Source organism: Montipora foliosa, chromosome 4 (assembly GCF_036669935.1).
Source record: "Montipora foliosa isolate CH-2021 chromosome 4, ASM3666993v2, whole genome shotgun sequence".
NCBI lineage: Eukaryota > Metazoa > Cnidaria > Anthozoa > Scleractinia > Acroporidae > Montipora > Montipora foliosa.
In genome coordinates, this window is record NC_090872.1 from 7,750,902 (window position 1) to 7,757,674 (window position 6,773).

The following is a 6,773-nucleotide window of genomic DNA, read 5'->3' on the forward strand; positions in this document are numbered from 1 at the left end:
TTAAGGCTATACTTAGAGGGTGGAGGAAGGGGGGGGAGGGGGGCAGGGGGTAGCACCCCATACCCCCCTACAAGGCTCTTGTCTTCTGCACCGGGCTACGCCCCTGCTTATGTTGGGTTGTGTACCCGACATAATTTTGCATTAAAATTTATAAATCGCGCATTGATTGTTGAGACTGAACTTTATTTTATTTATGCAGCCAGGGGCGTAGCGTTCATATACGCACGTACGCCCGTGCGTACAGCTCAAATCCGGGAATCCTTATTCCATAGATACATTAATTTTTTAAAGTCATTATAAAATCGGGCCAAGTTTTTTAAATTTCGAATTAAACTGGTGTCTCTCTGTGTGTGAGTATTTCCAGTATCTTTTCATTACCGAAACGAATGCAACGTGTTGGATCCAGCATTTTGGACTCAAGGGTCTGGAACCAAAATCTACCCAGAATCCTTAGAAAACAAACTCTCGCTATGTTGACGTTTTCAAATTCCTTTTAAAATTATCAATAGAGTTACTCTCTCTGATGGTAGCAAGAGTACGGCTGTTCCAGAATCTGGGAACTGCAGCAGCAAATGCGGGGTCTCCAAAGGTCTTGCACAAGGCGTGAGGAACCTTGAGAAGACCCAGTGCGTCACTGCGTAGGGAGTAGCGTCCGGGGGTCGTGTTACGCATAAGATCCTGCAAATGCATTGGCGCCACGCCCCTGAGAGCTTTGAACTCAAGAAGGGCATCTGTTTGAAGAGAGATTGCTCAAGCTTTCGTCGCTCAGATATTCAAGACTTTGCTCGTTCACAATTCTGTAGCTTGAACTGAAGTGGCAACGCGCAAACCAGATGCAACGAATAACCCATCACTATGGATAGCGTTCGCGCGCGTGCAGGAATGTTGCAGAACAACAGAAACGTTGGATGATGTTGAAGATGATGTTTTATGGAAATCAACCTTCGTTCAACAACTTCCAACATCATGCAACATAGTGGCGAAACGAGTGCAACATGTCGGATTCAACAATGGTGGATGATGTTGCACTAACATGTTGGACCCGTTTGGCTAGGACGTAACGGCAAGAAACGTAATAGTGGACGAAAGCGAAAAAAAAAAACCTGTACCCTTCGTGGTCCCATACAGTGTCAGTCTTATCACTATTCCACCATTTCCCGGTTATTTTTTAAAGAAATGTTATGATGATGATGATGTTATAGAGTGTTTCCACGTGACGGACGGCGGCCATGTTGGTGTCCCTAAACAAAGGAACGGCTGCCATGTTGGTGTTCCCAACTAATCCTCCGGGAATCGAGCTCTTTTATCGAGCAAACGTTTTCTTTTGAAGTTTCGGTGGAAAAACAAGGTTACTGATCGGGTGAGTGATAACACACTATAACAGAGTTTGCGACGTCTTGCCCTTTGCTTGTACTGTAAACCCCCTGTTTGTGCAACCTCGTTCCTAGGGTCTCTCGAGCGGCCATTGGAACGAGGTTGCTGTTTAAGTTGTAGCTTGCTGCAGAGAAAACTCGACAGATAGGTAAAATAATCAACTAACTACTGTATTTTCCTTCGCATTTATTTATTGAAATATCCTTCGAAAATAGTCGGAAATGGCATTTTCGAAACCCTAAATGTCAAAATTGTCTGGGCGAGCGTGCCCCCAGAGGCCTCTAGTTTAGAGCGCCTTTGGCGCTCGAAACATTCTTCGAGTGCGTACACCTTCAAAATCTCACGCTACGCCCCTGCTATTAGGTGTCTAGTCTTCTAGCGCTGGGACACTATAAATTGATCTCAAATAAACGGAAATTATATCAAAAGGCTTTGTTTTTTTTAGAAGATGGGAAAAGCGGAGTTCTAGGCCGAGACAACCTCTTGGAGCAGAGTAGACAACAAACAAACTCAACGTACACATTCATATAACGTCGGGCCTGGGAACTGAATCCAGGCCACATTGGTGGGAAACGAATGCTCTACCTGCTCCCCATTTACAATGGGAGGCTTTTCTCTTTTGGGGTTTTGGGCAAGACTTGACCAATCCTCGTGAACTTTAATTTGGATAGCAACGTTGGCGCTCATATTTCGCATTTGCCTTCTGACAGAATTAGCTGTTTTCTGATCTTTAAATGATAGGGCTGTCAACCCTTGCATCCTTAGGTGAATCATTGATTGGATAGTCCAGACAACGTAGTAGGTGTGGGTGACAGGCGACATGCGCAATGGATCTCAGTACCCTGAGGAAAGTCTTCTTATCACAGGAGTTATAGCTGTTGCCAGTCACACGCGCCCATCAACTTTTCATTTTTCTTCATTTTTTGAAACTTAATTTTGGTGGACGTCATTCAAATAACAATAAAAGCAAGGCGACACACGCTAACACCAACCCGGTGTGGCCAATATATCACGCATACGCACAACCATTTCACCCGGTCAATTAGCAGCCATGGACAGCTGTTTCGGCCTTTTGGGCCTCATCATCATGGCGTAGCTCACATACCGTGCGGGTGTTTTTAGCACCAAAACACACCCGCCTGGTATGTTAGCTATGCCATGCTAATGAGGCCCAAAAGGCCGCAACAGCTGTCTATGGTTGCTAATTGACCGGGTGAAATGGTTGTGCGCATGCGTGATGTGTTGACCACTGGTGTTAGCGTGTGTCACCTTGCTTTTATTGTTGTCAATCAAATATATTTGACCGTCGCCAAGTGTAGCCAAAACGCGGGGACGAGCCGGGGCCGGGTTTGGGGTTTCTTTTTTCTCCGATTTTTTTTTGTTCCAATCAGTTTGTCGTTTTTCTCCTGGGGCCGGTTGCTCGAAGCCCGGTTAGCACTAACCGTTGGTTAAGAGGTATCAAAACCAATCCAATCCAATTTTACTATTAAAAAACCCAGCAAATGAGAACATTGCATGACTGCGTGACGACGATCGTGAAACTTTCACTCTGTTTTGTTTCGTTTTAATTGCATTGCGAAGAAGGTTTTTTTTTCTCTTAAGGTTTTGTATAGACCTAATCGGCTAACTCAATCAAGTTATTCCCAATTCAAACCCTTTAAGAACAAGACGCCTACAAGGGCGTATCCGTGGAATGCGCAAACAGTTAACACAAATTGTCCAGTGACAGTCAACGTCAAGTACAGGTAAACTTCGGAAAATGGCGAGAGATTACCAGAAAGATAAATCTGTAATATAACTTGAAGTTGTTTGTTGTAAAAACTCATTATTAACGTTACTAAATTTGCAAATGCAAACAACGAATTCCTATTAGCAGGTTATCAAGGATACGGGATTTTTTATTTATTTATTTTTGGAAGGAGACAGTATTCAAATCCTACAGTTTTACTTGCTTCCTTAACTCCGTTCATCCAAAAATTACAAGATCAGCCTTAAATCATCTGAAAAGCTTATTACAATTCACAGTTCAATAAATTATCATCCTGGGCCAGTTGTTCAAAGACCGACTTTTAAAACGAGTTTTATTCTCTACTCCCAAATGCTGTTCAAGGCTGATATTCGGTAAAACTTTACATTAGAAGAAGTCAATCTTGAAAAACAAAAATAAGCAAGGAAACTGTCACCAAAAAGTTGAAAACATGAACAAGTTTACGCTAATCCTATGTTCACGTTGTCTTGACCAACCTTTGCAGTATATTTTCTATTTTTAAAGTTTTTTTCGGTGTGGTCACGATCTATTTTGATCCAGCGTAGAGCAAGTTTTGATCGTACACGGTTTTTGCAGTGGTTTAATCCTGGATTAAGGTAATCGGATTTCGAACAACCGGGCCCTGTATTCGAAATCCGGTTCCGCAATCCTGGTTCAGTTCCTTGCAAACTGTTTAAATCAGCCGTGGCGAAGACAAGAAGACAACATCTGTACTCTATTTCTTTCAATGCTCAAAAATCTAAAATTCCGTAATTGCGTGTTCTATAGTCCAGTTCCAGGTTCTAATTTTACAATTTCATAATCTTGATTTCAGAATTAAGAAAAAAAGCTTAAATCCAGTAGTCCAGTCCGGGTTAAGATCGCCAAAACTCTCTCTATCATCGATTCAAAAGTCAACAAAAGCTACAAGTAGTAAATAGTTCTCAGAAACTACAAAAGTTCGTTATGATTCTACACTCGAGCTGAAAAACTATCAAAAACGAAACCCTTACGGCACTGAAGAAAACCGTAACGGTAGCCCTTCCCTTCGCCGAGAAACTAATCTTAGCCGAAAGGCCGAGAAGCGATCAGGATACGGGATATTTAGGTAAAAAAAATTGTGGCGATACGGTGCCATGGTAGACATCTTTGCTAGATACCCCCTGAGAAGACATGTGGTTCAGTAAAATACTAAACCCAGGACGATTGAAGAAAATAAAAGGAAATTGAGAAACATTTGGCTTCAAGGCTGACATGACTTCTTTTTCACCACAAGCTTAAAGGGGCTAGGTCACGCAATTTTAGACAATTTCAGCACTGATCAAATGGTCAGTGAATTAACTAGTCAGTAGAATTAACTGGTCAGTAGAATTAACTAAAATATCAAAATAACTGTTCAAAACTATAGAAGAACTGTAACAAAACACCGGGAAGCCAAGAAGGGACATGGATGGACAAAACTGGAGAGGATTGAAATGGATTGATTTCGGTAAATTTGAAAAACGTCGGCCCACCTTTTTTCAAATTTGTATCAGTTTATATCAAAATGTCATTTACACAGCTGAAAAATCATTCTCAGTAGTTATGTGGCCGTGATCCCGGGGCCGTGATTTTGCAAATGAAAGACTCTTGCTCTGCCAATTTGACGTTTAGAGCTCATAATTAACAAAATTGAACAAAATTACCTAAAATAGCGTGACCTAGCCCCTCTAAGTGTGTACTCTGAGCTGCTGACAGCTTTCCAAGACCAATGTTACTAGAGTTAAGCCCTTTCCGGCGGGGTTAATATCCGGATGGGGGACGTCAAAATATGCGACTTGCTGTCGGGAACATACGACCAAAAATTATATTTTAACGCTCAAAAATGAGAACTAAGCAAGGTACAGATTTTGCTAACCTGCTTTATGCAAAACAGATATTGACGCAAAAGTAAATAAATATTAATGTGCAGTTTTTAAGGAGTGCAGAAGGAGCACAATTTGCCTTCAGCGAAAAACATTTCGGGAGATTTTTGTTACGTTCAATCAGAGTTCAATTTTTCTATCGTACTTTTGGTCGTACAAGTAATACAAGATATATGTGCGAATTTAACACAAAGATCGGCAATCGTTGATGCTAGTCCAAGTGTCAGCTGAAGTTAATTTCCCCCGAATAAGGTTAGTACTTGGATGGGGGACCGCAGCGAAGTCCCCGTGACGGCGATAGCTAATTCGTTTTTTTAAACTTGATTTCAGTTTTTATCTTGTTTGGCCGTTGATAGCATTTTTCTTATTTTGTTTCTACGTCAAAGCGGCGAACAAACTGGTTCCCAAGAAATATTGGAGTATTCGTTCTATGCAAAATACTTCTAATGAAGTATTCGTTCTATGCAAAATAATGTTCACAGTGGAACACACAAGTACGAAGCAAGATCTAGAAATAACGTAGAAAATTCTCTTACCTTTAAAGCTTGCCTTTCTCAAAGAAAAAGCATCTGTCCACCTTATCGAATAGTTTAATACTGAATCAATCATGGCGGGCGGAAAGATCCCACCCTAAATTTTGCTTTCATCTAGAACGCGGAAGTGTGTTACGGTCGCCGAGTAGTCCAACGCGCTCGCAGGTTTTAATCGTGAAGGCTTGGAAAGTATACGAGTTCTCCTTGGGGCAGGAAAGTTTGAAAATGCTGGAGGAGACAAAGGTGATTTCACCCGATCGGAGATTACTTCAAAATCCGTGGGGGATGCACATTTGTGACGACCAAGAAAAAGAAACCAGACCGGTTTTAAGACGTGGTATGCCTTCGGCATTCCACGTAATAAAACATTTTGCTCCAGGTATTTCCATATATCATTTAAATGTGAATGTTACATTATAGATCATTTTGTAAATGCAAATACAATAAACCAAGAATCTTAACCCCGGGAGATTTGAATTGGGTACAACATTGAGTTTATATCCCGTGATTTGGTCTTAGCCTGCGAACGCAGGCGCATTTCGGTAGCGTGACGGTCCGTGACGGTATAAAACGACCGCCGGAAGTACGTCTGCGTTCGCAGGCTAATAGATTTATTTTGGGACTTGAAAATGACGTCAAGCTGACGTCGAAACGTTGATGTTTTTAAGTTTTTTACTTTTATCGCAATTTTATCGTCAAATTGCTAAGGAAATATCTTCTTCTGTTACAAATTTTGACTATTAAATTAAAGTAAGTAAGTAAGTAAGTAAGTAAGTAAGTAAGTAAGTAAGTAAGTAAGTAAGTAAGTAAGTAAGTAAGTAAGTAAATAAATAAATAAATATTTTTTTGAAAAGGTGATCTGGATTTACAGCTAATACATTTTACATCCACACCGCAATACAGAAAAGTAATTTTTTTTAGATTTGAAGGAGAGATAAAGTCTGATATTTAAAGAAATTGTAATTATTGGTGTCAAATAAAAGAAATATATGAAAACAGTGGCCACTGAATATTGTAAAGTGAAAAAATTGAGCTTCCTCTCGTTCAGGTGTAGAAAAAAAAAGGATAGAAAAAAAATAAATAAGAAGACGCGAAAAAGAACCGAAAAGCATCGTACGTGAAAAAAACAATGTGTAGCTCCCCGGCGGGGAATCGAACCCCGGTCTCCCGCGTGACAGGCGGGGATACTCACCACTATACTACCGAGGATGCTTC

At 40.9% G+C, this 6,773-nt stretch overlaps 1 non-coding gene across 1 annotated transcript; it reads right to left on the reverse strand.

Moving 5' to 3' along the window:
- Positions 1-6,695: 6,695 nt before the first annotated feature.
- Positions 6,696-6,767, reverse strand: Trnad-guc (transfer RNA aspartic acid (anticodon GUC)). The gene has a single exon. It is a non-coding gene; the product is annotated as a tRNA-Asp (tRNA).
- Between the last annotated feature and the right edge of the window lie 6 nt (positions 6,768-6,773).